Raw genomic sequence first — 27,637 nt, 5'->3', positions numbered from 1 at the left:
TCTGAGCAGTCCAAGATAGTTTTTAAGATACCCTTTTTCTGGAGATCACGAGAGCATATACTTAACTGCGAGCATTAAAAGTGATGGCAAATGAGTGTTTCACATGTTTGTGTATTATCCTAATATATTCCTGATGGATAATTGACATTAAAATTTAAAGCTTTGCAGTGAAAATTCCAAAACTGACCCAAAGTGATATTCCTTATGGCTGAGGATCGCTCTCTAGTTACTTCCTCCACCTGAGAAACTGCAGCTACAGTAAGGGCATATACTTCACATGGTCTGCAAATAGCACATTACCTTGATGGATCAGCCATAAGGAGCCTGAGTTCGATCTGAAGCTCAGCAAAGTTAACGGGAGCTATTCCTTTTATTTCACTCAGCCTTGAACCAAGGATGTTGTTAACAAGTGTGCACCTTCTGTGTGGTGTTGAGCATCCACTGCAGATTTTCTAGTGCCTGGAGCATTCAGTGTCCTGTAAGGGAAGACCTTTATCAGAAATTTACTTTGCCTTCCTTGAAACAGAACTTTACTGTTAGAAACACAAGTTATATAGCTGATAGTTCGCGTGCAACAGTATATGTTTATACAAGAATAATACAGTGAATTCTGAATAAAATATATATAGACAGATAACTTGGTTGAAGCAACTAAATCTGTTTAGTATGATAAATACATTATGAATAATTAAATCCATAATCCTCAGCATAGGAAGAACATTTGGAAAAACAGAGGATGAACAGCCGTATGGACCTGGAAATACCTAAGCATAATTTAAGCTTACTTTGTTTCTATGTTGGAATTTCTAGTGACTTGCAAAGACTGGAATTTTAACTTTAGCTACACAAGTTATTTAGTATGCCAACGTTGTCTCCAAAATTTCCTGCCTGAATATTTGAGGGAAAAAAAAGAGAAAAAGATATCTTAAAGGCTATAAGGCATAAATCTTGTTTCTAACTTTAGCTGAGTGACAGCGTTGGTCGTGTCTTTGTGGGCTCAATGTGCTGTTTGGTTGTTGCAGCAAAAGAGGATTCCTTACTGTTCCAGCTATGATTACATGCTCAGATATTATCTTGATGGCTTTAGGAGACATCCATGTGTGCAGTGGGGTGCGACTGGTTGACACAACATAATTTTTTTTCCAATTTGCTCCATGGTGGCAGTAATTCAGACAAGAAGATGATTTTGCCTTCTGCGGTAACCTTCTACCTGCCCAATAATTCCAAGATAATACAATGGATATTTACAAGAACTTTCCTTCACATATATGTACATATATATCTGTATTTACAAACCCAGTAAGTGATATATAATTGCTGTGCATAAGACTATTTTACTCTACAAAAATGACGAATCTTTGTCAAGGTTTTGTTTTGTTTTGTTTTTTCATGTATATGAGCAAATGAACTACATTGCAAACTGACAGCTTGGAACATTTCATATGCATGTGTGTAATTTCTTAACTACTATATTTTTTCTCTAAACATGAGATGTGATCTTGGCATGTGCTAAGCACCTCTAAAACCAGCTCTTGACAGAGGGTGCTCAGAAGAACCTTAAAGACTCAACATATACCTAGGTTGCCTGTACAGCTTTTTCCTTTACACTAGCCAAACAAATGAACAAATGTGTCTTGAAAGAACAGAACAGATTGAATAATTCTTAATATAAGTTACTGAATTACCTGCCTCCATCCCCAGTTTTGGTAAACTGCAACAAGATTCTGGAGAAAGTGATATTCCCAAAGAACCATGACATAAAGAAGACATGCCTCTTCCTACTCCAGTAATCCGACTTAGCTAAGGGCTGAGCACACTCTGAAAGGTGTTGAGTGTTTTCAAATCCTTATAGGTTTTAAACTTTCAATCATTTATGGGCTAATGACTGTAACACATGGCCTGGAGAGCACTTACTTAAAAGCCATAAATGAATTAGAACAAAAAAACCCCACGTCCTGATTTGAATTTTAGTATCAATTAATATATTATACATTATTATATTATATATATTAATATTATATTAATATATATAACTACTATTAATTTAATATTAGTGCAAATTTTGTGTCTGAGGGCTGCTGGTTATCAAACATCAGCAGAGTATATTTACAGCATGCTGCCTTCCTGGAGCACGTCATAGATACCAGTGTTTCACTAACATTAACCAAGGTAGTAAGTAGCAAGTACAAATCTAGCAAGTGTTTGTGGTAGTTAAGATAATAAATAGGACTGATTCTACCAGACTGTCAATCTCAACTCCATATTTTACAGAGATTTCTGGTAATATTGCTTAGGAAATGGCACCAGTAAATTTCTAAACTCCAAACCCAGTTATCAGTAATGTGTTAAAGCAAATGTTAGGGATTTTTTTTTTTTAATGGAATGACAGAAAAATATTTCACATTTTCAACATGGTGGGGTCCTTGCATTTTGCAAAAGTGAGTAATAAACCAGCACATGTACTCAGTCAAGTGACAGGTTATAACAGCAGTCATCCCTTCCAATTGATCCTCCCAGTGTATGGTTGTTACATCAGATTTATCAGAATGACTCATCTTTAATCTAAACTTTTTAGGCTGTGAAGAGATCTTCAGCCACATTCTTTGGATACCTGAAGCAAAGTCAGTCATATGATAAAGACTGATCAACACATTGAAAGCTTTTCACTTCACTTTTCTTTTTCTAATGGGCTTACATAGATTCTGAACAGACACAGAACCTTTGCTATCCCACACATGTGAAATATCTCCAGAAAGGGAAGTTACTTATCCAAGATTACCTTTTGTTACATGGTGAAGAGAAAGAAATGGGGTTCCATACACCTCCACTCACCAATAGCTCATGTCCCTCAGAGATGAAACCAGCTGTGAGGTCTAATTGCATTGCAGTGGATCTTCATCAGTAGAGGGGAGATGAATGTGCAGGGAAGCAGCACCCCACTTAGGCTACATCTGGGTCACCATCCTGAAAGCCAAAGTTCAGGGAGTACTGAGGAATCAATGTGCTCAAGATGTTCTGATCGCTTTCAACACCTCTCCTTTCGCATTCCAGCCCCAAAGTAGACAGAAAGATATTTCTAGTCCACTAGATATTTCTAGATATCCACCCAATCTATCCACTAGGTACCAAATACCTCCTACAAGCAGCAGACGGCTGTTTGAAGAGCCTGTATCAAAGGGAAAAGACTTGGTGGTCTTCTCCACCCAGAAAGGCACGAATCTACCCTATCAGTTATGGCATAGAATTTTTGCCTGTACCCAGAGCATCGGGAACTGACAACAGCTGAGAAGTGCTCAGGAAGCACCTCGCATGTGCTCTCCAAACAACATCCTGGCTGCCTTCCATGCATACGGCGAGCTCAGTCAAATCTCATTGGTTTTAGCTAACAGCTAACAAGAAATTTCCTCACAATGTGAGGAATTCACATCAGCGGCCAAGTGAAGACAGCTAGGATTAACCAGATGTCCACCAACCCAAATAAATCCACTCATCAGGATTTTGCAGAGGGCATAGACACTTCAATTTGCCTATTCGACAAATTGTGCCTTTATGACACAACCAGTTAGTTTCCACACAGTAATTCTATCGCCAGTGCTCGCTCTGGTTGTAAACAAACACTTATTGTATAAATTACTGATTGTCACTTTGCAAACAAAACCTTGGAAGACACGTTTAGGAATCACCTTGCAGCTGAGGACAAAAGATCACTATTAAGATGTACTAAACCAGCAAGAGAGCAGGCTGCTGGCAACAATTTATTTTACCTCAAGGCGTTTTGGACGACTCAGTGTTCTATTAAATACTGAGCATGAACCGTCAAAACAGATGCTGTCTGGCAGATATGTCTCACCCTACTACTGTTCCAGGACTTACCTACTTAATCAGCATCTTCTAGCAGACTGTTTTTTTTGAGCTGGTTAGCAGATCCATTTTAAATGAGATGAAAGCTGAAGACTTAATCCATCTATCAATGCCAGTAGAACCTTCTCATGCACACTGCGCTCTTATGTTGCATTAATTACACCAAGAGAAATCTTTGCATCTCACCTAAACATCTCAGCTATGCAGTTCCAACCTTGTTCCATGACAAATGCTAGATCATTTTTCATCAGTAACCAAAGATCTTGAACTCAGCTACATTAAGCAAGACCTTTCATTCTAACTTGCATGTCAGAATATAAAAAGCTCTCAAGCTGATTGCATTTTTCTATACAGTCACTTTAGTTGTCTCATCTTACCCACCTTGCTAATGAATGAGTTTTTACATTCTTCTATCACCATTTCCACAGCTACTATTATTTCCATGAGGATGAAGAAGATCTTGCCATGACTAGGGCACATTTCACAAACCCTATCTGTATTTAACTAAGCAAGTCTGTCAACCCAGGCAACATACAAACTTAACTAAATTGCACTTCAGGAGGTAACTATAGAAGGGGCAATGATTTAGCCCTTTTGTTCATTTGGAATAAAGAGACATTAAATCTGTTGCTGCTGTGCTAAGGTGTCAAGACTTAAGCAGAGCATTATTTCAGCAGGCAGTGGGAGGCTAGCAACCCCTGTCTTGCTGACCTGATGTGTACTGGGCTATGAAAGAGGAGTTTGGTGTGTGTTCACTTGCTTTCATTCACAAAGATGCCCTCCTTAAGGTAGGTAGGGGCATAAAGTTATCTTTTTCCTCCGTTTTCCTTGTGTGGCTGCCATGCTTCTACAAGTGCTGCAGTGACAGTCCCGAAGTCGACATAGTGTCATCTTGATGAGGATGAGATGAATCCCTGCAGAGTCCAGGAAGCTTTGGCTGTGCGCAATTACATTTGATGGGACTCCTGAGGTGAGCTTCTGGCTTTGGATGCTCTGACACAGTGCTGACACAACACCTTCAACACATGGAGGGTGCACAACTTTCAGGCCAGCAGGAGCAGGCTGCAGCAGCCTTGAAATGCACCCGCTGAAAGCTTCATGAGAAAGGACTTGATGGAAATGAGCAAGACTGTCACCGGTGACTGGGCAATGGTGTTTATGCCATCTTCAACTCAGTCAGAATCAAACACTGCTGTGTGGCCCTTTGTCGCCCAGAATGTGTCCAAATCACTACACTGTTCTTGCAATTTTTCAGAATAGGCAATTTAACATTCAGAACAATGATAGACAAAAATAGATTATATAGCATATACTGAGGAAAAAAACCCCTCAGTTCAGGCACTGTCTTTCGCATGGATAAAAACCCAACCCTGTGATGATTCTGATTTAGTGATTGATTGAATTATGATAATGATATTTTATATGCTGTGCTTGCTAATCTAACAGCTTGTTTACAGTAGGCATTTATAGGTAAAATAACTATATAATGCATTAAGAGTGACTGTATTTTGTCCCCTAATGCAGCAATGAACAGAAATGGATAGTTACATGTATTTTATCGGCTACCGTTTCATTAACTAGATGAGACTTGGCTACTGGACGCAAGAGCTTACTTACACTTATTGCTCTAACCATGGCACTCGAAAGAATGAAGTTCACTGTAAGATAAAAAGAAACACCTCCTTAAATCTTGGCTCTCTTGCATATATTCATTTGTGCTCCAGCACACTTTCATTGCCGGAGGTGTATCTTCTCTGATAATGGTGATAATCGGAGCCAGTTAGGACTAGCAAGGCTATTTTGCTTGATGTATTAGCACTTTCATTTTAGAATAATCCTGCTAGCATGATTCTGTAGTATTTACAATTTTTATAAGTACCGTTTATATTTTCAAAGTCAAAGTGGGATAAAATTAGTGCATTGTACCCTGTTGTTGCTGCTTTCTATAGTAGTCAGCCATATGAATGTAATTTTGAGAGGTAAGAGCTTGATTCTTAAAAAACCCACTTACATGGGCAGTATGAGCTCTTGCTGAGGATCTTCACCATGTGAATACTGTGCATACAGCCTCCTTAATAAAGAAACCTGAGTTCCATGGATACACACGAGCATGTAAGTGGAGTTTTGGCAAATGAACGTTTTTTTTTCACCACTGAAGGCCATTCAGCTGCCAAAAAACCTGTATCTTATCATACCATTTGCACACTCCACTTCATCTCAGGGAATAATATCTGTATATCTAATCTGCAAATGTCAATAGGTGAGTACTTTTGGCCACTGGCAATGAGTGAAATCTGGGAAAAGAGGTTTCTGTAAGGCTTGCAGGTCCATCTGGGAAAGATGGATGACTTTCAGCAGCAAAGATTTTCTAATAAATGACATTCCAAAACAGAGTCTTACAAAGTACTCATAGCTAATGTCAATAATTCTCTCTTTGCCAGTTTAAATATCCTTCTGAGTCTCTCACACCCGCACTGGTACAGTACACTGGCAAAATTAGCAAGCTAATGTCACCACTCCTTGTAGATAAACACATGTGTAAAGTGTCAGGCATAAGGAGGAGATTACAGAACACATTTCTAAGTACCACTTATGAATACAACACATGTAGCTCGTGGAAATGTTGACATCACCTAAAGAGGAAAGCAAGACTTGCAACCACAGTGGATTATGTCATTAGCCAAACTGGAAAGTAATCATTCCTTATGGCTGCCAGAGTCTGCCTCTGCCCTGGTCCTCCTGTTTCCCAGAGGAAAAATGTATCACTAAATGAAGATAAACATCCTGACTGTGGAAGTTCCACAAATCATACGTGATATACACATCTTAAACATAAGCTTTTGCAGGTTGATGCATTTAATGGAGCCCCTCACCTTGTGCCTGGTTGAGAAAGATATGTCATTAAGTACGGGAAAGGGTGTGGAGCGTGGATGCAAACACACATGCACGGCACTGTGAATGGGGATGAGAACCAGTGAGGTTGCTGCAGTGACACACAAAGGCTTCAGCTGGGGTTAGGAGCCCACAGAGGTGGTGCTGCACACAGCTCAGAGCAGAGATCCCTGTCCCAGAGAGGTTACAGTGAAATAAAAACAAAAATTACAAAATCAAGAAGATGTGTGCCCACTCTCAGTGTAGACATCTGCATTCCTTCCTGATCCTCTCCCTTCTCCTAATAGTACCACACCCTTATGTGCCAACTGCAACCCCAAGGTGCTTTCACCAGTCATTGCTGCAGCAAGATGTGGCTTTTGAAGATATGGCTAAAGAATGAGAGTGTCTTGCACATGAGGCAACTGGGTGTTTGTGTTAAAAAGAAATGGTGATGTCCATGCAAGCCAATAACCAGGAGCAAGGCACCTACTTGGCAGACCTGAAGGTGAGAGCAGTGGGAAGGCATAAGAGAGGAGGAATGAGCAAGACTGAGTACTTGGAGTAATGGGCATGACTAGGGCTGGTTTCCTGTATGTGTCAGAGGAAGACTGTACATTTAAAAGCAAGAAAGACCACAAAGAAAGAGGCTCAAGAGACTACAAAGGCTTAGATGGTTGATTTCCTTGGTTTGGCTGCTGTCTTGGGGGGACAAAATGGCAGGTTAGTAGGTCTAAGATCACAGGAATAATAATGATAATGTTGGTCAGTGTAACCAAGGACAGGAGTCAAGGTAGAGTCAGAGTTCTGAAGAGAAGCAGAAGAGCTCAGTTTTGGCAATGCTATATCAAAGCTGAAGATCTTCAAGAGATGACAGGCAGATAAGCTGAAATGCAGCAATGATTGAAGGAAATATGCCAGGAATTGAAAAATAAATTTGCAATTTTCTAACAAAAATATTTCAAACAGAGCTGTCTGCATTTTTTTCCCGTCCAGGTTTCATTTGGTTATTTTTTAACTTAAGGCAAAAAGGCTATTTTTGCTTAAAGCTGTTAACAAGATGAGGTGCTTGTCATAGACAGGAATGCAGAAAGTGAGAGGTCAGAAAGGAGCAGTGTTTTGTGGGAAAAGGATAAAAGATGCAACCTTTGTAGGGATTAGGAGAGTTGATCCAGGGTTTGCTAAAGGCAGAGGGAAAAAAAGCCAGCCAGCTGTTTTGCTGCATGCTTTTGCAGCTGAGTCAGGCTAAAGTGATGGACAAGGAAAAGCATCCGTAGGGGAGGGAGCAGTTGCACAAGTTGCATCTGGGTAGGTGACTGCGTATACAAGTATCAGGAAAGGATGTGCATGGAAGTTGTAAGCGTCAGTGACACTCTCTGAGTTGTGTCTTCAGTATGTGCAAAGGACCTGGAAGAGAAGTGTGGGAAGATGGGAGTCAGAGTCTGCCTGGTGGAGAGGAAGAGCTGATGCAGCTGGGGGCAAGGAAGGAGAGTCAGAGGAGAAGGGAACAGGGAAGTAAAGTAACAGCCAAAGGATGCAGTGATTGAGCAGGACGATGTCAGAACCCATGATGGCACATCAAGATGGCCAATGTACTAACCTGCAACAGCACAGCATTGGTATCTGTACTCTACAGTATATTAAGCCCAGCATGTGTATAGTACTAGCACAAAAAAACCATGACATGAGGAATTTAAACACTCCTTGATGACAACAGTAAGGAACACTTGTGATGAAAAGGATTTAGTTACTTGGAGCTCTGGGAGTAGTATTCTGCAAGATTTTGAGTACAACAGAGGTCAATAAAAACTCGTGGGGATCTTATGCAAAATGCTCTGTACCTTGACACTTCAGGCCCTAAATCAAAGTCCAAAGCCAGTCTCTTTGTACACTTCACAGCTTCACTCAGGAACTTGCAGGACTGGCATCCAATTTGCTGTTTCTTGGACAGTGTCAGGCAGGAAACTGTGAGCAAGACCACAGTTCCTCCAAGTTTTCTCTTCTAGACTTTTCCTTGTGCAGGTTTCTATTACTTATGTAGCTAATACTGAAGATCTCTTCAAAAGCAGTAAAAAGCCTCTGCCATCACTGGGCCATCTTTTCTTGCTAAGATAGATGTTCACAGATGAGAACACAGGCAAGATGTTGTCACAAAAATGGGAGGGAGAGCACATAGCTGGTATGACAGCAACTTAACCCTTCTACCCTTTCAGTTAAAGGCATACTGAAAATACATTTTGACTCAAACAATTTGACAGATGTAGGCAGAAGTGTTTAATACAGAGAAATTTTGGGTTGATGCAAAGACATATTTTTGACTTTATACCTATATTTAACCTTGTCTAAATACAGACCTCTGTGTTTAGTAATTATCCATGCATTTCCCAAAGGTTCCCAGTCCTTTCAGAGAATTGTAAACATCAGTTTGTAGAAACAAACTCCTGCTTACACTGTAGGTATAACCAACACTAGCACAACTTTAGCTTTGGTTTGGGACATCTCACTTACAAAGTGCTTTGTGTCTCCTACAAGATCCAATGCAAAAAACAGCATACAAAAGTTCCCTCCTCTCTGGTATTTGGAAGCTTCATGCAAACACCACTGCAATCTGTGCAAAACCTTTTCATCACCATACTGTCGCATTTATGGGAAATGTTTTTTCCGCATCTCTTGACACATATTGCTACATCAGTCCTTTTAAAAGCAACTAAATAATTTGGAAGCCCAAACTACATTGAAAACAAAAAAAGGCAGGTGAAAGTGCAGCTTATCTGTCACTGAGCCAAACTTGACTTGCCTTATGCTGCCCTTCCAACTAGTGCAATGGGTGAGAGTGGCAGGACACCACGTTTCATATTGTATTTTCAGCTGCAGGTATTTGAAGCTGAGGAGCAATGCTGCAGATGGAGTGGTTTGCAGTGTGCAGGTGAAGTGGTCAAACGTGCGTGCCGAACGCAATTCATATGTGCAGTTTCTCACACTTAAGTCACCACATGTGAGTGATTAGTTTCCCTGCAACCAGTATGCTTATCAAGTATATAGAGACCTATTTGCTTCTGTACCATAAAGAAATCAGTACTTTTGGGCTCCTTGGTGTCTAAACCACCTATAGGTTTACTTGGATGAATTAACAACAGTTCTCAGGTTATTCTCATAATTCAGGAGAAGGTTTTAGGTAAAAGATAAAATTGTGGTGCAAGATGGATTTTTGTTTCTTCTTTTTTTTAAATTATTTTGCCAGCTATGATTATTTATAGTTAGGACAAAATTTAGAGGATAAAAGCCAATTTAAATTCTGACTTCCCGCAGCTTTATGGAAGATGCTCTGCTTTTGCTGTGACATACAAGGTTAAAAGAATATCAACAAGGAGGAACTGAAGAGCATAAAAGTGACAAGTATTAACATGGTGAAGCGTGTATTTAAAATTACTATGAGTTTTATCAAATATTTCCTCTAGAAAAATAGACTATGATATAAGAAAAGAGTAACTGACAAAGCATGACTGAATTAGACATGTGCTATCTATACGTGAAACTTGATAATATTTTACAAATATATTGATGGAAACCATTGCTACTATTCAATATGTACCCAGGAATGACGTTATGGAAGTTCTGTCTACCTCTGGTTTTCTTTAGTGAAATTTAATTTTGTCTATAGGCAATATATATTTCAAAGTATACTTCACTTATACTTAAGACACATTAATGCATTTTTAGAGTAGTTCCTGTGTCAGTGAAATTATTGCTTGCTCCCTCCCTCTCCCCCCTCCTCTGTTGCTGTCACATAGAACTATAACCAATGCTTACGTGGAAAAGTAATATTAGGAAACACATTAAAGATGATTTATCAGCTACAAACAGGAAAGAGAGCCAAGAGCAGGTGATGAACTCTTCAGAACCACTGCATTAAGCTGAGGCAGAAAAGGCTGTTCAATTATTTTAACTGACCTGAAATATATAATCAATTGGGACCAAGTTCCATTCTCATTCACTTTAGCCTAATTACATATTATTTAAATAGCATTACTCCTGATTTCTACTTACGTGGTAGTCAGAATTTGGCTTTTATTTGGCCCCATGGAAAACATGATAAAAGAAGCTCATAGAAACCACTGCTTGCTTTCTCTCAGAGGTAAGGTCTTAACTTACAGCCTCCACTGCTTGCAAACAGAACAATGTGCTCTTCAGCAGAGCTGCTCACTCAAACAGGTGGGGTTTAGAGCTAAAGGGTAAAATAACAAAATTTAAACTTAAAAGTTAGCCAGGGACCAGTAAATGAACTGTACAAGTTGTTCAGCGCTGCTTTAATGTGCTAGAGGAAAAGATGCTGCTTAACAAGTAGCCTGCCAAATCCTGTATCAGCTGCAGTTTCCAGATAGAAGTAAAGCGCAGTCCCATGTCGAGCACATTACGGTATCTAATCTGGCAGTCACAATAGGTGACTGATGCAAGATTCTCTCCTGGCAGAAAAAGTATTTGACACAGGAGGTTACTTAGCAACATTTAGACATAGGGCTAAAATGACAATAGGATGGAAGTTTAATAAGGGACTATAAGAGGACCAAAATTCAAGACTGACCACTATAATAGGAGGAAGTGCAAATGGTATCTTTCCACATTGCCAAGACTCCCACAGGGGATTTACACATGGGGGGGATAGCCCAAATCTCTTCTTTGGACTCCAGCTGAATTTGGTCAGCGGTGGCTATGATATGAACCTGCAACACTCCCTTCAGCCCAGCCAGTTATCCTAGTGAGTCATCTCCACCATCCTTTTCATCTGCTTTCAGGTCACCCCTGAGGTCACTGACAGAGGCAACCTGTGTTTGCCCTGCACCACGTCAAAATCCTTTATCTCTAATAGATTTTCCTTTCCTGGAAGTCTGGTGGTTAGGCTTAGCCAAGTGCTCAACCCACCACTTTCCTTGTCTCTAACCTGTAGCTCAGCAATGTGTGCAAATGCTCACTCACATGGTGATTAACCCTGGGAAAGGAGACACTATCAAAGAAAGTATCTTTTAATAATTCCCTTTGTCCGAAAGGAAACCTGGGGATTCCTCTGCTACATTCTATGGCCAATCTGATGAGCAAAACATGCTCTGGTATTTACTGGGCCAAGTCCTGTCTCAGTTACAAGGATGGGAATGCATTAAAATCAATTACTTATAAAGGAGAAAAAACACAAATCTGGTCAGTCATGGACTCTTTTGCACTGTATGTTGTGCAGCACTGCAATAGCTTGTATTGTTTAATGGTCATTCCTCTTTTTGGTAGAAAAACAGAAAATGGCCTCCCCAAAGGTAATAAAACATCACCTAAAGAAAAGATTTTCCAAAGGCTACAGGAAACAGAGACCTACTTTCAGGGTTCGTGCTTGGTGTTAGGAAGGTGAGAGCTGGTGAAGGACAATTCATCTCTCACTAATGCATGTTTCCTACAGAGCAACCAAATTTTACATGCAAACTTTTAAATGAGCCTTGAGCTTCAACAGTTTAAATAGCCAGTTTCCAACTCTGCTTTGCTTTTGCTTGATGTGTTTGAACAATTGCACTGGAAAAAAATCCCTTTCACTTGAATAAGCAGCCGACCATTTTTCTGAAGTAAATATAGAAGGAACTCGAACCCAAAAGGAGCTGTGTGCGGTTATCAGCACGTTACTCAGTGTAATGAGAAAATCATCTCTGCTTTCTACAAGTGTTAGACAGTTGCATGATAGTGGTATTGCACTTCATCAGCACCAATGCACCAACTATGCAAGCGTACTCAGGAACACAAAAGTTGCTCCCGTAAAAACACGGGCAGCGCCCGGCATTCCAGGGCTGTTTACGCTCCCGAAATATCTCACGAGTCAATTTGCCCGTTGCATTTTTCCGATGATGCAACTATTTATCTCACATGACTAGGTCTATAGAAAGGTCCCTGAAGAGGAAAGGCGGCCGTGCCGCCCGCCGTGCACGGGGCCAGCTCCCCACGACAGCGCCCTCGCCGCCACGACTACCCCGAGCTGCTGGACAAGCCTGGACTGAAAAGGTCTGGTTTACCTAGGGGACCGGCTCCTCCTCCTCCCCATTTTTATACTACTGTGGGGTTAATAGCTATGTCGTGTGGGGTCAGGGAAGACATCTGTGTCTCAGATAATATGCTTACGGTGATTACCACACATAATTGACTGACCTTCCCTCATTCTTTTCCTGCTGCAGGCCATGGCTGATAGGGTGAGATGCTCCAGAGGAGTTTATTTTCCATCACACACTATTGTGCTGCTGAGCAAATATTTTAGCAAGCTTTGAATGAATCACCTTTCAGGCTTTGGGTTTGACAGTTAAAATATGAAGGCTGTGACCAGTCTAATAATATTAGATTTTAAATCAGCTTTGGGAGAAAACATGGGAAAATCCTACTTAAAATCCATTTATAGATGCCCAATAAAATCCTGGTTTGAGTGCTGAAGTCAACGTAAATTTTTGAGAATTCTTATTCTTTTGCCCTCTCTGCAGGCTTCATTCTCCCCACCTCGCCTGGAACATTTTAAGCTCTTGAGTGGGTTTGTCTCAAAAAGTATCTGCAAGGCAGGGAATAATAAATAAATATATATTCGTGCACTGCAAGAGCCAAGCTTCCAAGTAGGAAATACTGAGGTCTAATTTAAGACCCTTACTTCAGGAGAGAACATGTGAAACCCTTTCTAGTTCATGGGGTTAGGTGATAGGAATATATGACTATGCTGGACTGCATATTCTGCATAAATATGTATTTAATTTTACAGTTAACAGGAATTACCCCCCCATACCATTCAACAGCAATATTTTTCCCTCTTCATATTAAAAGAGCAACATTAATTTTTATTTCTAATACACACTTATGAGAGGAATGGAATAAATATAAGAGGAGATTATTTTTTTTAATACTGCCAAAGGAAAGCTTCATTTGTAATGTTAAGATTTTAACTTTCTAATACTGTTTTACTCTGTTTTATCTATCTAGCAATTAGTCTATCGATCCATATATAACATACTCCCACAGGGAACAGGTTTTTTTCATATATATGTATGTCCCAGGTTAGACTGTGAGTGAATAAAGCTTTGTACCAGGAATATTTGTCTCAGCTAGGGAAACAAGCCGATACATACAGTTGCCTGTATGTTCTCCCCCCCCTTTACTTCTTCCTTTTAAATCCCTTTTGTCACATGGAAAATAATCTTCACCACGCACCACCACCAGTGAGTATCTATGGCCTACACTGAGAATTTCAAACTGCAGCAATTTCACTGGGACCTAATGGGCGGAATGATATGATACATTGAACAAATACATCTGTTCTTCCTCCTGCGTCTGAAAGCTAACATTTGTGCAAATGAATGTTCCAGCACTACAGCCAAAAAGTGTTTCCAACCCCAGTAGTTCCTCCACTTTAATTTTTCCAACTACATAATCTACAATCCTAGCTGCCACTTATAGAAATCCATTTGGAACTGCCATCATCTTTCAAACATTTAAAAACATTCATCCTCCCCCCCCCCAGAATGTAGCAACTGCTTAACAAGGAAAAATATACATATTCTAAATGTATGGGTGATCTTTAGACAAATCTCAGCATCACTTCATAATTATATACTACAAGTTTTAATTAACTAAAGCTCTGAAAATCATAATGCCTTATTAAAATGCAATTAATCCTTTGATTAAAAAACAAAAAGCACAAGTATTTACAACAAAAACACAAGTAGAATAATTACAAATATCATGTACCCATTTCTTTTATTTGGGTGTCACTTATGATGTCTCACGTTCCCTTCATTAATTCAAATACACACATTATCTCAAATCCACAGCAGACTGAGTGACAGTGGCCACCAAACACACAGCACTATATCCTATTGATTTCTGCAAATCCTGAACAATGCCATTTGCATGCTTGTTTCTGTAATAATAAAGATATGCCATTCAGAATTAAAGCACCGGCCAGACTAGTGGCAACTAATTGTGTTGTGTGTAATGAGTGCAATTTCAATTTGATATAACCCTCAGCTTTTCTTACAGCACTCGCTAAGTACTTTCAAGTCTTTGTGGGGAAATAATTGATTTTTTTGTGCTGTGGGCACAAGAAAATTATTATGATCTTTTGAATAATGCCAAAGAAAGGACCATGAATGATTTAAATTGGTATATGAAGAAGGTTTCACTGTGGATTGCAGTTTGACTGACATTCTACTAATGTAGTATCTAGATTAGCAATTTTTAAGGAGGCAGCTAATATAAAACTGGTAAAACGGAAAACATTGCTAACAGGGATTCTGTATTTGTTATTCAGTGAGGAATAACAATATGGGGATTTAAGGCACGGCAGACAAACACTATACTATTACATAATTGCCCTCACTCTTTTCTTTTATGGCACATGTATTGAAGGGTATGCTTCAATTGATAAATTACACATTTAAAATACATAGGTACAATGGTACAGTACTAGGTTATCACAGCCAGCTAAAGTCCATTGGATGGGTCGGTCTGCAGCCACCGCGTACAAAACCTTTTGTTTTGCCTGATTGTGACAGAAAGGTTAGTAAACTTCCAAAAATTACTCCTCTGAAGAACTGAGATAATTGCCTTTCATTTCCAAGGAAGGAAATCTTTTTCCTAAACTGCTGCCCATACCAGAGCACCATCCTGCCCATTTTATCCTCTGCATCATAAGTTCTATTTAAGAATGGGAAGTGAGAAAGAAGGTCTCAGCCATCTAAACCAGCCCCCCAAGCCAAATTCAACCATATTGCCCCTTGTACATAACTAAGTGTAGATTGTTTCAATCTGAAATCAATCTCCCTCTCTCCTTTTTTTTTCCCCTCTTAAACAACAAATGCATTTTATGTAGCAACAGTGGTGAATAAGTAAGGACACTATCCACATTCCACCTTAAAAAGCATACCTTCCAAATCTTATTCTTCAGAGGAGGGAATGTTGTTAATTTAGTTGGTCATAACTAAATAGTTTCTAATCTGGAGCAGGAGTCTGCTGAGAATATTGGACAGTTTAAAGGTTAATCACCATCGCCTGGTTACACAAGTGAGGCAGAACTAATTCCTCCAAAGGCAAATGGCTTGCAGTTTTATCAGCAGTGCAGATTAGAAGTGTTAATATACAGAATAGAATGGATGCTCAAGGGCCAGTTTTCCCTTATCGGCAAACTTTGCAACAGAACTCAGCTACTGCACAACCTCTGCACTTTCTATAATAAGGCCCCTCATTTTGCCTCTCGAGCAGAACTATCAAACAATCCTCCCCAAACCACTGCCACCAAAATCAGGGTATTACAGACCACAGCTAATTGGAAGATCACTATAATGAAGTAAAAGATAAAATACTTTGGCTGCTGGCCTAAAATGTGGATCAGCACAACATAGGAAGCTATCAGGCTATGTCACATTCTGAGAGATTTACATAAACAATAAACTCAAACCAACTGCCCCCCAAAATACATCTTTGTTTACAGTAAATGCAACCCACAGCACTGGTTATAAAGAGTGGGAGGATTTACATATTCAGTATTATTATTAACAGAGCAGGTTCTGCTGCCACTATACCAGGCATATGTAACTTGATGTGTGTATTTTAAGTGTATGCTCTGCAAGAAAAAAAAGAGGTAGGATATGTAAGCAAACGTTGTAAAATATTTACATATTTATGCTGCTCAGTGTACACTAGAATATATTCACTACTGCAGCACATCGCAGCACACAGGCTCTTACTTGACTTTGCCACGGCTGTTCTATGCTGCAGGTGTTTTCCTTCAGCAAAAAGAAAGGAAAGGGGAAGATCCATCAGTGTCACATGCTATTTCACAAATAAAACATGCTGACAGAAAATCCCACCTAAAAAGACAAGGAAAAGAAAAGGTACTTTGTGTAATTGCATCAAGGATAAAAACGAGCAATTCTGCTCAACAAATATGAATAGTCAGTTCAGAGGAAAGTCATATAAAATATTACAGCAATCATCTTTGTGTAAGAAACCTGGGGATAATGAGCCTACATTTTACAAACACTGGGCCTGAGCCTGCTCCTGCTGAATGAGTGGGGTCTTCTGCCACCGGTAGCAGTGGGTTCTGGATAGGCTCTGTAGATTCTCCTGGAGCTCCAGTAGAATTATCCAGGCTGTCCCCTCTGCACACATCCTGAGTCACCAGAGCATTAAACCTTTGCCCCATCCTTCCTGTTACTCCACTCTACCTGGGCTTTGAGGAAAGTGTTTCATTTCAGGACACCAAGTACCTATGTCCCATTCATATCTGTGTTCATTTCAGGAGAGGGAAGCAGAATATTCCGAATTTAGATGTTGTCCTAAATTAAAGGGCTGTTAGCTTTAACGTAAGACATGTAGCTCTTTAACCAACCAAAGAAAATCTGACTTCTTCTGACACTGACACAGAAGAATTCTTTTATAGGGAAACAACTTTTCCTTGGTCATGAGCCTCTAGAGGATGTGCATCATGTATCTCTGTCATGCTTTGCCAGGGAAGCAGCAAAAGAAACGCAGAAGAGATGTAGAAAATAGAGCACTCAGTCTTAAATATTACCTACTACATTAAATATACGTGCAACTGGAATTGGAGAACTACAAAACCTTGCTAGCTAGCAACAGAAAACACCATCTCTCTCACACATACATTTTGATTTTCTTTACGAATAATATATTTACATACATGAAAGTATAACCCCAAGCACATTAGGTGTAACACAGGTAGAATGGAGAAATTGACTTTCAAGAAGGATTTGTGGTTGGGCATAGAGTGTTTCTCACTTATTATTTCAGACTATAAAAATACACCTATCTAGACTCATGTTGAGTCATCACTGGCTATCATCAGAGCAAAAATACTAGCAAATCCTTACCATACAGAACACAAAAATGCCTTGCTGTTATCATACCCTATTGGTGTCTCCCCACTCTCCCTAAATCTTGAGTAAACTTGAGCTTTACAGTGTCACCTGAGAGCCTACAGCTCTGCAGAGACTATACGATGCAGAGCTCCACTGGCCAAGGAGCCACCTATCAGAGTCAAGGTTGACAGGTTCCTGATCCCTGAAGGCACATCATCTCATCTTCACTGAAGCAGAATCACACAAAAAGGGAGATGGTTTCTAGCAAGGATCATAACTATTTAAGGAGAAAACTGCAGTAAAAAATTCTTTTCAAGTAATGGAGCGGAGACAATGCAGGCTGCTCATGTAACACCCCTTCACCAATAAACCACAGCTCTGGTTTGGCTCTAGTCTTGTGATGTAACAGGATGTAGGTGTATTGCAAAGATCTAATCATGAGATGAAATTGAATACAGCTTCATCACCAAGTAGATTAGATAAAAACATTCATAGCTACTGCCGTGGGCATAGGCAGAAACCAATAAGGACTCTAAAGGACTTGCAGATCGAGAATGTTGATACTAAAACCTTGGAAAATTTCATTAAAAGTGAACACTAAAGACTAGCACTGAGAATCCCCTTCCTCAATTGGGTCTCACCCCATCAGAATATTTTTACCAACTATAGATCCAACATCCTCTTCCAGGTTGGTTTAAAAATATCTCCACTTCTTTTGACACTTTGTTCAGGCAACAAAGACGTTTACCATCACTCCAAAAAATAACTCTCCTGCCACGGAAATTTAGATTATAGACCCCACTCTCACTGAAACAATCTTATTAAAACATCTCATTGGAAAAATAGCCAGTTAATAATGTTAGTGTGGATTCATAAGTTACCAGGGACCAGGTGCAATCCGTTTATCAAATGAGACATCCTTTGAGGGACACACCGAATCTACTAATAGGTAACAGAACATCTCCCACCCTACAAAATCCATACATACACTCATAGAAAAGAACCCCACATGTTACAGAAAATGCGCAGATGCCTGAGAAGCATGTGGTTACCTTAGAATATTCCTCACTACTCAAACACAATGAAACCAACACAAATTAATAAATCCAGGAGTTTGGTTTCTCCTGGGGCTTTTCAAACAAGACTTTCTTTCCATGTCTTTCCAATGCAAGGAATAAAATTGAAGACAACATGGAATAAAAGCACAGGCTACAGAGGAAGGCGTCTGTTGACCATATTCACCAGTATCTTCTTTCTGCTCATCTTTGTTTTGGACAACATTGCCTCATTTGTGGATAGTGTTGCTGTTCATCAAGCGCTAACATAGCTCCGGAGGGAATAATCATGTCCTGGCAGGAGGCTGTCCAAAATGACCCATTAGAGTTTTCCTGTCTTCAACATTTCCAACCACGGGATTCTTGGAAGCCAATGATTTGAACCTAGTGATTCAGAACAGCGGGAGATACGGCTGGTTACAGTAGGCACAGAAAATAAAAGATTTGCTCTGTCTAGCCACGTGGGTCCTTATACAAGCCCTGTCATCAGAATATTCAAGTGCCTTTGTTGTTTGCAAGCACTTACAGTCAGGAAGATTTGTTGTATATATCTTTGCATTTGGTTCATTTTGCATATTTGTCAAGTATGGGGGAATATAAATGAATGGCATGGTCTCAGAGAGTTAATCTATGTAATTATAAACAATGGATAAATGTCACTGAAAAAAAAGAAGAAAAAGAAATGTTTGAAAAATTGAGGAAGACAGATGCAAGAATCTATTGTAATCTGGTCTGAGAGCAATCTAACTGGAATTTGCCACTGAATAGGTATAACATTTCATGTCCACCTACTCCTCAACAAGGGTGAAAAATGTCTATAGGCTTCTGTCAGTTATTCTCCTCTTATTCAGAACTGCATCATTCAGAGGTAATCACCTATTTCTTTGCCTCTAGCATCCTGCCTGAACAGTTTGAGTATCTCTTCATTCAGCCCACAGGCTCGTCTTTTATCAACAGTTTATTAGTGTCCTACCCTGCCAAACCCCACTCTTTTTTTTTTCATCTCAGTTCACAATGCCTGCATATATATTTTAAAGAAAACACAGTAATCATTTGAACGTATCCTCACTTCTCATCGTATACCTGTAAATCACCAGATTTGCTCTAGAACCATTGTATTAATGAAGATACAGTGACAGTATTCTCCTCGAGCCCCTAATGACATTAATCACTTTTTGCCACAAAATCTAGGTGCCAGTTAGTAAATACTGTAAGTTTATGTAGCTTCAAGGGGAGGCTGGGCAAGACCACAGAACAGAAATGGATAGAGGGCTTTCAAACACCAGCACTACACCCATTTCAGGAAATTCTTCAGCTGTGAGTTGCTGAGAGCTGGGAGCATACTTAGGGGGAGGCATCAGATATGCAAGGCCAGTTCTCTACTCTTCCCTTCATACCCACTTATGGCTATTGTTGGAGCCAGGATATTGGGCTACACTGACCTTTGTTCTGAACCAGTATGCCTCTTATGTTCTTATTATGTTCTTATGTTAAGCAGGAAAAGAATTTAGCCTCTGGATAACACCCGGTTGTGCTTGAATTCAGCAGCAAAATTCCTTTTCTCCTTATTGTTTCAGATTTGGAAAATCAGTTAAAAGAAAAAAAAAGTGTGAACATCAGTTTATGAAGTTGTGCTGGCACAAGACATGGGAGATTCATTTTGCTAACATTAAAAACCTTGCAGGATTTTTTATGTGTGTGGATAGGGATTTTTTTCATCCTGATATTCATGCTAGCCAACCTTGCTACAGGCTCTGGTAAAACATGCCATTATGAAAACATTTGGAATAGGTCTCTGCACCATCCCCCCCAAAAAGCGTTCAACAGCAAGAATTCCTAAGTCTGAAGTCCTCATAGTTTTTAGACAGAATATTTCTATTTGTGGCCTTGGACCCTTCACCAGAATATGTGTGGTTTCTAAGGTCTTTAGACTCCGGGCTCATCCAGATATTAGCAATTTCACTACAATTCTTACAGCAGTATTGCTGGCTTCTAATATTTCTTTGAATTATATCATTTTATAATGACATGATTTTAACTCTGCCTGTCCAGATGGAGCTTCAGCCCCCTTCATCAGTGAAACCATGAAATCTTTTGGAGAAGCGTAGTGAGTTATGGAAATACATTGAATCTATCAGTGATTATCAAATTTGATTTTCTCACTGCCTACAACAAATTCTGTTCCACAGATTCTATATGGAAAGACAGGAATAAGTGTAGCTCTGGAAGGCAAGATACCAAACAGGAAAAAGAAAAAGGAAAAAAAGGAGAAAGGAAAAAAAGGAGAAAGGAAAAAAGGAGACAGGAAAAAAAGGAGACAGGAAAAAAAGGAAAAAGGAAAAAAAGGAAAAAAGGAAAAAAGGAAAAAGGAAAAAAGGAAAAAGGAAAAAGGAAAAAAAGGAAAAGGAAAAAAAAGGAAAAGGAAAAAAAGGAAAAAAGGAAAAAGGAAAAAAAAGGAAAAAAGAAAAAAGGAAAAAGGAAAAAAGGAAAAAGGAAAAAAGGAAAAAGGAAAAAAGGAAAAAAGGAAAGAGGAAAAAAAGGAAAAATGAAAAAAAAGGAAAAAGGAAAAAAGGAAAAAAGGAAAAAAAGGAAAAAAAAGGAAAAAGGAAAAAGAAAAAAGGAAAAAAAGGAAAAAGGAAAAAAAAGGAAAAAAGGAAAAAGGAAAAGAAGGAAAAAGGAAAAAAGGAAAAAGAAAAAAAGGAAAAAGGAAAAAAGGAAAAAGAAAAAAAGGAAAAAGAAAAAAGGAAAAAAGGAAAAAGGAAAAAAAGGAAAAAGGTTAAAAGAAAAAAAAGGAAAAAGGAAAAGAAAGGATTCTCATAAACACTGTGATATGTTGAAGACAATAATAACTTACATCAGGGGGTCAGGATGCCTTGAAGAAGGTTTTAAAAAGATACTGAAAAAGGGCAGTGGAAACTACACATATCTAATTGCAGGACTTGGGTTTCACGGTTTTTGAAATCATATGTTAAAATGAACATGCAGACATCACCTCTTACCAGAAACACGTAGGGAAGTTTATTTCCTCCACATGTCACGGTTTGAAGCTGGAAAGCAATCATGCACAGTTGCTTATTTAGGTGGAACTATACAAGCTGAAGTGAAATCAGACAAAACCATATACAATAAGAGCAAAACAGAAGTCTTAATTCTAAGTGGTTCTGAGCTTGGCATAGGAATAAGGAAATTAGAACATGATGACTATTAACACTTAGATTGCCTGTGAACCAAAAGGTAAAGCATCTCAGAAAAGCTACCTCTGCTGTGCACATCAACCTTTTGTTCTTCAGTGTTTCAAGTTATACAGACAATAGGATAAAAGTACATATGGAGCTCAAAAATCTATGGTATTTCACAACATCACACCTAGCAAGGAATTCTTTTGAATTTTTTCCAGAACTGTTCTTGTGCAAAATTTCTTTATGCTTCATCTGCTATAAAAATATTTGTCAATGAACAATAAATAACCAGACATTTTTTCATTGTATAACTGAGAATGAACTATATTTTTAGATTTGTTTTCATTTCCCATGTATTTTAACTTCCATAATGCCTGCTTACATCAATACAGTCAATTTATTTACTGAATTGTATTTGCATAGTTATTAATTTATACTTTAATCATTAGACATTTACTATGGTAAATTTGAGAGGAAGGTTTCACTGAAACTTCAAAACAAACATGAATGAATCTCATGTGCTGTTTCAAGATATGTTCAACTTCCAGCACATCGTTCTGTTCATGTGTACCAAGAGCACCTTCTGAACTGCAGATGTAAATGCACAAAGTGGTGGTGGATGTGAAGTATTTGAAGGTCCACTACATCTGCCACCTCTTCCATGAGAGGCTTAATACAAACTGTAAAGTATATGTGAACTAATTAAACTGATTTAATTTTTGTTTTGAAATTATTTTAAATCATAGATTAAACACATAAAAATTTAGAAAAGATAATTTTATGTTCATGGAAAGAAATACAATGTTAAAAAACCCATATCCAGCGATTTTGTTCTTTTTAAGGTAATCCTATTAAATGAAAAGAATTATCAATGTTACCTGGCACTATATACTAGCAAAAATAATCAGAATGGGACTGATCTTTTTATATAACAGAGAAGATCGAGTGATACCAAATTTTGGCTGCTATTATTGGCCAAGTGAACAGGTAAAGCCTGCTGGCTAAAGTGGGCTATATATCTGGAAGGTAGCATTTATATTCAAGATGGATATGATTGCAGTAATAAAGTCATTTGTCTGTTTCTTGGGAAAATATAATGAAAATAAGTAGGCATTCCTACAGTGAGTAGGCATTCCTACTGAGTATTACTAAGGTACTTATTTGGAGCAATAGCTCATTTTCTTTGTGGAAAATTTCATAGACATTATAGAAGTACCTGCCCCGTGTTTGATATCCAGTTTCCAGAGGCACTTCTCATGTCCAGCTCCATTTCTATTCTGGTTGAAGGAGTGGAATACGTTATCTGGCACCCCAAGGAGGACTGCACATGCGTAACAGCTCACTGGATGAACTTCATGTAGGTAAGGAAGAGTTAGATGCTATGGAAGGGGATGAGAAGTATGTCTTGTCTTGCTTTTTGACAGAAAAGTGAGACCTTTGTTGTTTGTGATGGCAGCTGGGCTGTACAGTTAGGTTTTAAGCTATTGGAAAACTGAGGGGAGCGATGGAAAGCTGAACATCATCTTTGCAACCGTTCCTAGACTTAAAATACAAGTTCCTGTTCTTAGCCCTGCTTGCAAGCTCTTCTGTCAAGCACAAACTTCTTTACCATTTCGTATGCCCCCATCATCTCTAATTCACAGTGTCCTACCCAGTCAGGAACTGAAATTGCTGCAGTGTGTCAGGTTTGCAAAACAGTTTCTCTCACTGGGATCTATGCTGGCCACCAACTGGTTTCCTGATGGCATTTAAGGTTGTTGACTCAAAGCTGTGCTAGCAATTTATCAGTGGGGGAGGAAGTTGAGTAGGAGGTACCTTTCTTCCCCCGTTAACAAGACTCATGACAGCGCATGCTCGATAACATGTGAAAGGGTAAGTTGGTGCTGCCCGCGCTACCTCTCATCAACACAGTGACTGCATCCACCCTAAGAGCCCTAAATGGCATTCAGCTTGTGAAGAGGTTGCCTCCCTCCTGTTTAAATGGAGCAGTGGTAATCAGCGAGGGTGCTTAACCTGAAGGACGATATGAGATCAGGAACTTGTACTCAAAAATTCTTTCTCTTTTGATGCAGATGCCCATAGCCATGAAAAGCCACAAAGAAAATGAAAAATCCATTTTGCAGAGGTTTTAGAGGTGCCACAGTTTGAGGGGTTTTAAAATTCCAACCAAGAGTAAAATGCCCAAACATTTTTAAGATCTGGAGTACCAAAAATAATAACAATACTAAAAAAGGTAAGTTTTACTTTCAGTTCGTTAAAACGTGTCATTAAATGTTGACTTGTACTTTTAGCATGATGCTACATCACCTAAGGCAATATTAAAAGACATCTAAAAGAAAAAAGGTTGGAAAAAGGAAAAGTGAAAAGACTGTAATGAAAACATTTGGCAGATGTTGGTGGTAGGTTATCTATTTTATTATATAGCTGTTTAGGTTTTTCTAGTATGAAAAGGCAAATAGTTTGGCTAACATCTACATGTGTACATTGGAATTAACATATAAGCATCAAAAAGAATTGCACTGAGATTTTTAACAACAAAAAAAACCAACAAAACTTACTAAATCTGGCACTCTTAAACTATGAAACACCAGCCTTTATGTCCCCTTGCAAAGATTTGCACTTAACCCTTCCCTCCTTGCCATTTCTCTTTATAGCTTCCTCTGCATAGCATGAGTGCATTGGAAGGGTGGGTGTTCTCTCTGTGGCTGGACCAGAGTTTTTCCATCAGCAGATCTAATACCTACAAGCTATTCTGCATGCGAAAGAGCTATTATGGGAGGACAGATAATGAGAAAAGCAAAACAAAACTGACCTGGAAACTGAACATTATTTCCATGGAAGCGTTGTTCCTCCCTGGTATCAGACATAGGGAGTAAGAGCTGCGGTGACTTCTTTGACACCAGAAGAGTTCTTGAATTCCTGAGAACAGAAATACATGAAAATTGTAAAAGCCAATTATAACAAAGAGATTTGTATATATAAACCATTCAAATCAAGCATCTAGCAAAAGAAAATAGGGAAAAGAATCAGGAGGAGGGAGAAGTAGAGAATCAGAGGGAGGCAAAGGGAACTGCAGCAACGTGTCAGTGTTTGCCATCTCCGTGCTCTGAGAAGCATGGCATAATTAAAAGGATATTAAAGGCCTTTATATTTCTATCCCAGCAGTGCAAAATTGAAAACAATAAACTGCTTTTTCATAGCACCAAACTACCTTTCCCACTCTCCTTATTCCCACCTCTGAAATTCTGCCTGAGTTCATCTTTACCTTGACCTTGCTTCTGCTGAAATCCTTGTTCACGTCTTAATCACTTCGCATCTTGAGTAGTGCAATTCCTTCTATGGTATGTCTAAATCCCAACTCTCTCTAAATGTCAAGAGGTCCAGAATGGTGCAGTCAGATTATTTTCTTGCTCCATGCATGGATAAACAATATGATAGAAGATGTGTTTATGTAGTAAAATTGAGAAGCAGCAAGAGGAGAACGGTGAGGTGATTATACATAGAACAGGAATGGCAGACAACAGACGTACAGCACCTAAAAACTGGCTAATATTCTCAGACACTACTGTGACAGCTGAACACCCACACATCAACAATAAAATATTTGTTTACTAGAATATAAATAGCACCAAGATCAAGAATCCTGAAACCCCAGGCTTCTCTATCACTGCAGACAACAGACATCAACCCAGTGCCTTTGCCTCCCAAAACAATAACACATATTTGGTATCAAAATAGACTCAGGGATCTTCAAAAGCACAATGCGACTGCTGTATAGGAAAAGGCTGTTGCTCTCTGCAGTCAAGGAGACAGCCAGCTCTTCAGGCTTGCTTATTCAGCCAAAAGCTACTACACTATTTAACTATGAAGAACCTGTGCAAAGAAATTATTTGCCAGCAAAAGCTGGAGCAGAGGTGCCCTATATCAGCTCATGTTGTTTCATAATGATGCAGGATCCTAAAAATCAACTGCTTTGGGATACTTGTTATTTGAGTCTTTGGCTTTTCTGGGAATTGTGTGAGTTTTTCTGTGCTAAAACAAAGAAATGAAGTAATAGATGTTAAGAAAATCTAGATGCCTGTATCCCGCTTGAAATTAAGGGAAATCTGCGTATACTTGACCTCTCTAGAAATAATAGAATACCTGCAGTAGAACAGATTTTCATCCCATAATTATCATTATACACCAAAGCTACTATAAGGTAAGTATGACACCAGCCTTCTTTTCTTAAGCAATCCTGGTTCCTATAGTGCCTCTAACAGTATCTTTTGGTAATGTTAACCAAAGAAACACTCCCTGAAACATACCCTGACTACATTAAAAACCCCAAAGTGATGATTTGCCTCATGAATGTAAAAGTCCAGATGCCTCATCTGTTTCTATATACTCCAGAATCACATTCAGCTTTGTAAGAAAGCCTTTTCCTCACCTGGATGGCAACTAGAAAACCTATAAAAGTAATAAATAAACCCCTCCCTGAAACAACAATACATCTCAAGAATGCTTGCGAACCAATCAACCAAACCAGCATGGTTTGGGTGTTTATAATACTCAGTAGTTTTTGTAATCGAAAATTATTTCAATTCAGTTATTTTGATAATTTAAAATTATTTTTCCATACTATTGGCTCAAATCAGTGAATAAAAATTCATTTTGAGTCAAGAAGCAGAAAATTCCTGAGGAGTTAGTTTCAGGTTCAAAAAATTACTGAACCCAACCTCTTCTGAAAAAAACCTACCTATTCCCACCTCTGCTTTTCAGTTTACTTTAAAAGAAAACCCAACCAAAACCCAACCAAAAAAACCCAAACAGCTGTAGCTCTTTCTGCAAAACCAGTTAGCAAATCAGCTCCTGCCCACCTGTAGCTGCTCCTTCAGACAACAGGCATAGGGCCTGGAGTTGGGTGGTGACCTTGCTGCTGAGGATGAAGCTGAGTGCCCTAGAGCTGGTTTAGCCTGGTTACATGCCCGTCTAAGCCAATTTTCAATTATTTCAGGTGCAAGTTTTAACACGCTCAGTAGCCCTCCCACTTTGTTTCCTCTCCTCATTACCATATGAAGACTTGCATTAGATGCCCATAGGCATTTTGCAAATGTAAGGATTTTCAATTACCCATCCTCCTGACAGGCATCGTGTTGTCTTTGTACAGGAGCTTTAGGGTCGTGAATGGGGGCTTGTTCATCATTGTTGCTGGCAGTGAATAACTGTAATACCTGTCCCTCTCCTGCAGAAGGCTGAGCAGCATCCACTCTTTCCCTCTTGAGTTAGCTCTGTTTTGCCTCCACAAGTACTGCTGGTTTGTACATCAGTTACCATGCATTTCATCAGTGCTGTTCCTATGTGTGCAAAGGGAAAACCTAACTACGGAGCCAACAGTATCTGAGGGATTAATATGATTTCCCATTAATGGGAACTCTGGTATGGGATATATTTAGCCTGTTTGTTCTCTCTTCTTTTTTTTTTTCCTTTTTTTTTCTTTTTTTTTTTTTTTTGTGAAGTATATTCTATAACATGCTGTGATTTCTGGCCTATTGATTAATGGGTCTTTCCACCACAAGCAATCTTAATCTTTCTTAATTGCCTTAATGGCTGCATGGCCTCTCTTTTATACTCTCTGCCCACTATGTTGTTGTTGCAAATGCTTTTGTATCTTAACTTTGTGACTATACCAAGGACTTAAAGGAGACTGACTGTGAAGTCTATTGTTGCTCTTGTTCTTTCCATTCTTTAAATTCCTGTTCCAGGCTCCTAATTTATGTAGGCAATTTTTGGATGCAATTGTCTAAGTGTG

At 39.0% G+C, this 27,637-nt stretch overlaps 1 long non-coding RNA gene across 4 annotated transcripts; it reads right to left on the bottom strand.

Moving 5' to 3' along the window:
• Positions 1–642: 642 nt before the first annotated feature.
• Positions 643–26,523, bottom strand: LOC134173215 (uncharacterized). 4 transcript variants are annotated; one of them, XR_009968178.1, is made up of 6 exons: positions 25,112–26,523; positions 24,659–24,765; positions 21,667–21,714; positions 16,482–16,604; positions 2,780–2,964; positions 643–888 (listed from the first exon to the last, which is right to left on the bottom strand). It is a non-coding gene; the product is annotated as an uncharacterized LOC134173215 (long non-coding RNA). The 4 variants fall into 4 exon arrangements; XR_009968180.1 differs by lacking the exon at positions 16,482–16,604; XR_009968179.1 differs by lacking the exons at positions 643–888; positions 2,780–2,964 and adding an exon at positions 13,977–16,357.
• Positions 26,524–27,637: the final 1,114 nt, after the last annotated feature.

The sequence above is a fragment of the Pezoporus occidentalis genome, unplaced genomic scaffold (genome assembly GCF_034315485.1).
Source record: "Pezoporus occidentalis ecotype Australia unplaced genomic scaffold, CSIRO_AGI_Poc_V1 ctg50, whole genome shotgun sequence".
Lineage (NCBI taxonomy): Eukaryota > Metazoa > Chordata > Aves > Psittaciformes > Psittacidae > Pezoporus > Pezoporus occidentalis.
This window is presented reverse-complemented; position numbering and strand designations above follow the sequence as displayed.